The sequence below is a fragment of the Cygnus olor genome, chromosome 1 (assembly GCF_009769625.2).
Source record: "Cygnus olor isolate bCygOlo1 chromosome 1, bCygOlo1.pri.v2, whole genome shotgun sequence".
Classification (NCBI taxonomy): domain Eukaryota; kingdom Metazoa; phylum Chordata; class Aves; order Anseriformes; family Anatidae; genus Cygnus; species Cygnus olor.
This window is the reverse complement of record NC_049169.1, coordinates 194,530,596-194,538,412: the sequence shown is the minus strand read 5'-3', so window position 1 is coordinate 194,538,412 and position 7,817 is coordinate 194,530,596. Positions and strand designations below refer to the sequence as shown.

General features: G+C 40.2%; 1 long non-coding RNA gene across 1 annotated transcript; it reads left to right on the top strand.

Moving 5' to 3' along the window:
- Positions 1 to 719: 719 nt before the first annotated feature.
- Positions 720 to 5,283, top strand: LOC121063588. Its single transcript, XR_005816077.1, has 3 exons — positions 720 to 878; positions 3,377 to 3,421; positions 5,182 to 5,283. It is a non-coding gene; the product is annotated as an uncharacterized LOC121063588 (long non-coding RNA).
- The last annotated feature ends 2,534 nt before the right edge of the window (positions 5,284 to 7,817 follow it).

Sequence of the window (7,817 nt, the reverse complement as noted above, 5' to 3'; positions counted from 1 at the left end):
AAAAAAGAGATTAAAAAAAGAAGTGTTCTTTAGAACTAGCTCATTCTAAGGGCTCTGCTGCAATAGTTTGTAGCTAGATATACATGTTACATAGTGGCCATAATTTACATTACAGTGGTATTTACATTATGGAGCTGTGAGAGGCCTCCTGGAATTTTTAAAATTACAGAAGTAGCATATAATGGTAAATGAGCATTGATATTTTTTAAGGTCTGGGGATGCTAAGATTGGGAAGTCAAGTTCAAGCAGAAGTTCATACCCATGCATTTGTAGTTCAAAGACAGATGAGTCAACTTTAAACTGAATTGCCTGGGTACCATTAAAAGTATAAACAGCTTGAAGCTTTTTGGAGCTGAGGATTTACCCTATTCCTCTGGCATGGCTTGAAGGCTGTGCTGAGCCTGGTGCTGCTGCAAATCTAGGCTGTTTCCAGGGTGCTTCATCTAAACTTAGCCTAAATGTCAATATGTTTCAGACAGAACAGATATGTTCATTCTCATGCATTTTTAACTTGCTGTCATGAAGAAGAATCTTAGTGAAGAATTTCTGGATTTGATCCTCATGAATGCCACCTGGCAGCACTCATGAAATGCCCCTACAGCTATTAGCAGGCTAAAGCGTCTGTTGGCAAACCTACACATATATATTGTTGCATCACTGAGAAGAGTGACACAACCAACTCTAGACTGAGCTCCCAGGAGCAGTTCTGCTGTTGGAGGGTACGACGTGTGAGCCCCAGTGAGCACTGTTTGGTGCTTACTGACACATCTGAACATTGAAGAACATTTTATGTAATGTCAGTAGTGATTGCTATGTGCCACAGGAAAAACTATATTTTGCTGGCTGCTATCAATCCTTACAGTGTTCTTATGTTCTTGGTGAGTATTTATAATTTGAAAAAGAAAATCTTTCCCCTCTTAACAGTTTAATAACTAAATTAATTTTTCTGACAAAGAGTTGTTTATTTTTATAGTCAGTTTGGGACATCTTTATCTATTCCTTCATTGCAGTGGCTGTCACCCCACTAGCTTGCCTCAGAGACTCAACTTATACCATTAGCCAACATTCAAATCTGTGTTACCCCAACTCTGCTTTTAGCAGTACTTGGGCTGTTCACATGTAGTGTACACAGGCAGCACAAGCTTGGCTAACCTGACTGCACTGACTGTAGAATATTGATGTATTCATTGTCAATCAACTCAAATTCATTGTCAAATTAATTCTAAAAGTATGTTAATATTAATAAGCATTTATGGCTAAATGTGGACCAGTCACTTCTTCACTTGTTATACTAAGTCTTTATGCCAAAATAAACAAAATTGGGATTCAAAGCTTGCCTGTTGCAGCAATGCGTATGAGATTTCCAAGTCATTTTTAGAGGTAATATTTCCACCGTGCAATAAAAATATATACAGCTTTTTCCTAATTGGAACCTCATCATTTTTGTGTGTTGTGGCCTTTAACACTGAAGAGAATAAATATTAAAAATTTCTTAGCAGTTTAAAACTAAGATAGAGAAAAATGCTAAACTAAATGCAAATTATATCTTGGGTTTTGAAATCATCTGATGACTAAATAGTTCAGATCTGGATCTGATACATTTCAGAGTCTTTGTTAAAACAGATGTACAGGAAGTCTTGTTCAGCTTCATCATAGAAATCAAACAATAAAGAAGCAGACATTGTGCTTATATTGACTCCCTTATTTCCACAGAGGACAGACTGACAGGATCAGGCCTGTTTGTTGTGTAGTTAAATACTCACCATTCCCTTCCAGTGATGCAGCTGTTTTGCCATCTGATTTCTACGAACTCCTTATCAATGCCCTTTGGATAGTCCTTTACCATATTTCTTTGCCTTTCATCATATGTTTGGAAGAATTATGTTACGAATGCTATAAATAGGCCAGTGTTAGCACTATTTTCTCATATATTCAAAGATATATTTGGGATGGCAAGACTCCTTCCCTGCAATCGGTAATTAAGATCTAAACCATGCTTCCGATACAGAAATTTGAATATGGGATATCAGAAAGCAGACAGAGACAACTCTTTTCAGTCTATTGGTGGTTGATGAAGAGCAGTAAGACAATAAAGCTACCTACCCCATCCCCTTTCTGCTGCCTCTACCTCAGAGTAGCAAGCAAACCTTAATGCTTGCTCATTCCCAGTAGCCCTTTAGTTGCCTAAAGAACCTTTGCTGCTCACCTCTTCAACTGGTTTAATTGGATTCAATTTGTATTGAAACACAAACACTTGGATTGTGCAATTTCCTTAGTATAGTCTGTATGGCTACAGTAATGCATTCTGATACCTTAAAAATCGACAACATTGGCCAGAAAAAAAAGTTTGAAGAATTTGGTTAAAGGAGAAAATCTGTAGAGACCAGTAGGAAACTGATCGATCCTAAAAAATCTATAGAAACTGCAAGTATGAAACATAATTAGATTTGGGATAATGGAAGTTTTCTAGGAGTAGTAGAAAAACATCAAGATCAACTCAGTATCTCTTCCTCTAAAGTCAGTTTTCCACTGTGAAATCAAGAAAATGGAAAATCAGATTAAAATCTTAAATGCTACTTTTAGTGTTAGTCTTCAGGGAAACTCAGGTGCACTCCATAGGCTGATAACTTTACTAAATAATAACTACAGTAGCACAGACATCTGGTTTAGTTTCATCCTTATTTATTTTATTACTCGTGCCTGTGCCAGAATATACACATGCTCTGTGTTCACCAAGTCAAATTAATTTCATACCTCCTACAAAGATTTTACAGCTTTTCCATATGTGGTTTCTTTAGAATGAATCAATGTGTTTGCTCAGTGGTTTGCTCAGAACAGCTGTAATAATATTGCGTTCACTCTGCATCCTTATTTCATATGCTTAGTAAGTGTGAATTGATTTTAAGATAGGTGGGTCAGAATTTTCCAGATAACTCTTCTTGGAAAAGTTTTAGCTATTTTCCCCCTAACTTCAACGCCCCATCCCTTTTTTTTCCTTTTTTTTTTTTTTTTTTTTTTGAGTAACTGCATTTTTTTGTTCCCATTTCATTTGCAAAAGCAAAGAAGATTACAAATTATTTAGACAGGTCAGAAAAAATGCAATACATTAGATAGGGCAGAGAAATAATCAAAATTTTTTAGATATGAAAATATATGAAATGATTGTTTTTTTTTGTTGTTGTTGTTTTTTATTCCACTGAGATTCTCTTTCATTCTGACAATTTTAAGATATTTTTATTCTTTATTTTCTTAACTATTTTAAGTATTTTGAATTGCATTTCTACTCCAAAAGTGCCAGAAAATTTTAAGGATGATTAATTCTAATTTAAACACAAGTTTGATAGGACAGTCTTCTGGACTCTGCATATTTTTCCAGAGTATCTTCCCGGAGAGAGAATGAGCAGCAATGAGAGCAGAAGAGGTACATGTGGTAAGAAGGGATCTACTACATGTAGCTAACAAATTAACAAATTATCTGCTGCATTAAGGCCTAGCAGTTAGAATACCTGTGAAGTCTCTCTTTTGGTGGCTTGGTGTTTACAGAAGATCTTTAGATGAATAGTTTATCTCAGGACTATTTTGAGCTATAGTTTGGAATAGTATGAGATAAGGATTTTATGGGTCTTTCTCAACATTGGTTTCTTATTTGCCTGAAACTGAAGGAGCCATGATTTTACGAACCATGTTTGTGCTTTCTGTTTAGCCAGGACGTGAGAATGTATCTCAGTGTGCTTATGAAAATGGCAGCCCTGGGGAGGGTGAAGGGATGGCAGAGCAATCTCTGCTTGCCTTTAGCTGTGCTCAATGGAGGCACCCTCCACATTATTATTCAGAGATGCTCTAATACATCCATGTCCTTTTTCTGCTGGGGGACCCAGAGCTGAACACAGGGCTCCAGGTGGGGTCTCAGGAGGGCAGAGCAGAGAGGGAGAATCCCCTCCCTCGCCCGGCTGGCCACGCTGCTTTTGATACCACCCAGGATACGGTTGGCTTTCTGGGCTGCAAGCACACATTGCTGGATCATGTTGAGCTTCTCATCAACCAACACCTCCAAGTCCTTCTCCTCAGGACTGCTCTCAATCCATTCTCTACCCAGCCTGTGTTTGTGCTTGGGATTGCTGCAACCCAGGTGCAGGACCTTGTACTTGGCCTTGTTGGGGCCACCTTCACGGACCCACCGCTCCATCCTGTCCAGATCCTCTGGATGGCATCCGTTCCCCCCAGCACGTTCACCACACCACACAGCTTGATGTCATCAGCAAACTTGCTGAGGGTGCACTTGATCCCACTGTCCATGTTGCCAACAAAGATGTTAAACAGCACTGTTGGCAGTGCTGACACCTGAGGAACACCACTTGTCACTGGTCTCCACCTGGATATTGAACCATTGACTGCAACTCTTTGAGTGTGACCATCCAGCCAATTCCTTACCCACTGAGTGAGCCATCCATCAAAACCACGTCTAATTTAGAGAGAAGGATATCATGGGAGACAGTGTCAAATGCTTTGCACAAGTCCAGGTAGATGATGTCTGTTGCTCTTCCCCATCCACCAATGCTGTAACCCCATTGTAGAAGGCCACCAGATTTGTCTGTCATGATCTGCTCTTAGTGAAGCCATGTTGGCACTCACCAGTCACCTCCTTATTTTCCACGTGCCCTAGCAGAGTTTCTAGGAGGATCTGTTCCATGATATTGCTGGGCACAGAGGTGAGACTGGCTGGCCTGTAGTTCCCTGTGTCTTCCTTTCTTCCTCTTTTAAAAGTGGGGGTTATGTTTCCCCTCTTACAGACAGTGGGAACTTCTCCAGACTACCACAACTTCTCAAATTAGGTAGTGGCTTAGTAACTGCACCCACCAGTTCCCTCAGGACCCATGGATGCATCTCATCAGGTCCCATGGTTTTGTGTATCTTCAGGTTCCTTAGGTGGTCTCAAACATGATTTTCTCCTACAGTGGGTGGTTCTGCATTTGCCTGGTCCCTGAACCACAGTCCAAAAGGGTCAGACTGTCACGTCATACACCCGTAATATTTGTCTCCCACAACAAAGAGCATCTGCTTTTCATTCTTTAGGTAGACTGGTGAGAGTGGGACCCTGCATTTGAAATCCTTAAGTTACCCAGTAATGATGGCCTGAAAAAAAAAAAGAAAGATGTCATAAAAAAAATGTTGTCTTTTCAGTGTTGCAGTAGCAGATATGGACCTTGAATATGAATTTGAAGGAAAAAGATGCCAATGCTGTGATTCAGCACAAGTGAGAAAACAAAAGCAAAAACAACAACAACAAAAACTGCTACATGGTGCAACTGGGGACGTATTTCCTTGGGATCTTTTGCCACCAGTGCAGGGTGTGCTCTGGTCTTCCTGCATAGCTTTAGGATCTGACTGATGACACTAAAGCCCTAAGGGGTGTTAGATCTGATTGAAAATGTTTTATTTTTTCCATTTAAGCTAAGAGAAAATAGTTCAAATCCTAAAACATCTCATTTAATGTTTGGAAATTCTTCATCACTTCATGTCTTTAGGTAAAGTTTGGACTGATTTCTTAAAAACAAACAAACAAACAAAACAAACAAAAAAACCCCTCAACTGTAAGGTCTCTTGTATGGAAGATAACTGCTAGAGAAGTTCATAGTCTCTATATTGCAAGATCATACAATCACAGAATGGCTTGAGTTGGAAGGGACCTTAAATATCACCTCGTTCCAACCCCCCTGCCATGGGAAGGGATGCTGCCAACTAGACCGGGTTGCCCAAAGCCCCATCCAACCTGGTCTTGAACATTTCCAGGGATGGGGCATCCACAGCTTCTCTGGGCAACCTGTGCCAGTGTCTCACCACCCTTACAGTAAAGAATTTCCTCCTAACATCTAATCTAAATCTCCATTCAATGTAGTTTCATTCATTTTTCTATCAGTATCTGCCCACGTAAAAAGCTGCTCTCCATCTTTTTTTGTAAGCCCACTTTAAGTACTGAAAGGCTGCAATGACATCTCCCCAGAGCCTTCTCCATGCTGAACATCTCCAGCTCTCTCAGCCTTTCTTTTTTCAAGAATGAAATGATGAATAGCACCTTCTGGATGGAAATATGATTGTAAATGGCTCCTTCCGTATTTAAACTTTTGGTATACTTACTTTCACTTAGTGTTCAGCAGTATTAACTTGCCTTCATAACTTTTCTGTACAGTGCTGGAACTTCTGTACAAGGCATGAAGTCCTAGCTCACATATAATTATTCCAGTAACTCTTTAGGAAACTAGGACATTGCTATAAATGAGCAAACTGCAGAAAATATGACTAAAAGGTAGCTTAGGAGTAGGCTGAATTTACCTTAATTTCCTGTTTTGGCTGCTAAAGATAACCTTAACTGTCAGATCTTTCTCCATCTCCAGGTAATTGATCCACAAATTGACAGCTAGCGTTAGAGATTCCCAGTGTCAGTGATGGCTTTGTACTCCAGTGACCCAAAGTAATGATCTAAGTTACAGACAGCTGTGGTTGTCTTTCAAGAGGCTAGTAGGATTGAGAGTTTTTCTTTCCTTAACAATTTTACTTTTTTTTTTCATTTTCTTTTTCTTTTTTTTTTTTTTTTCCCTGAAATAACTGGCCTTTGAAAAAATAAGACAAACCCCTCTCAGAACCCTCATAAAAAGCATCAACATATGATGCAAGTTGAGGAAAGGAACTCCTGGTGGCCTTTGGCTGTACCTTTGTGGTCATCTGAGCCTGCCTTCTCCAAAAGAAGCCTTTTGGGAAACACCCTCTGAGAAGGATGGTCAGTGCTCCTCAGTGTTTTAGGTGGCTCTGCTTTGATCAGTGGCAATTGGCAGTGACTCTCTTGCCAGCTGCAACCTTGTGTTCCCTTAAGATGAAGAGATTCAAGAAACCTGTCAGAGTTGTGCCACTGGACTAGCGAAAAGGAAGATAATAAAGTAGATCATGCATGAGTATTCGTCCTACTGTCAGAAGCAGTTTTGGATGTCAAGCATGGATTCATCTCTCCTGACTTCAGAATGAAACATCTCATTCCCCCAAAGTGTTTCTCCTCACTGGCACTAACATGCAGAAGATTAACTTTCATGTAATCACCTGTATAATAGTTTCACCAAGCCTGAATAAAGGTTAGGTGAAACAGATGTCACCCTCAGACTTCCTAAAATTAAACACCCTGCCTATGTTTTACCACTTGCTACTAGAATGGTCTAGCCCAAGATACTTCATGACAGATAGCCTAGGATGGCACAGATTTCTGGTTGAGAATGCCTCCTCCTTCATGTTTGAATCCAAACATATGATACAAGTAGAACAACCTAAAAGACTGATTTTGCAGGGCTTCCGCCTAGCAGGCAGAAAGCCAGGTTTACCTTGTAGAGAACCCATTGAGAAGAGTCCATAGGAAATCTGCACTCTGGTTGCTGCAACCATGACTGCTTCTTTGGTCATAGTGAGCCAATAGCTACCAAGATAAATGCTATGTGGACTGGGAATGGGAAGAGTAGCAGAAGACAGTTGAAGGACTACAGATAGGACTATAGCACCTCTGCAGTATGTTGGCTGAGTCCTCCTCAAATGTACTGCTGCATCTTTAGTAACGTGGTGACCAACACTTGTTGCCCACATATATAGAATCATAGAATCATAGAATATCCCGAGTTGGAAGGGACCCATAAGGATCATCAAGTCCAACTCCTGGCACCACACAGGTCTACCCAAAAGTTTAGACCATGTGACTAAGTGCACAGTCCAATTGCTTCTTAAATTCAGACAGGCTTGGTGCAGTGACTACTTCACTGGGGAGCCTGTTCCAGTGTGCGACC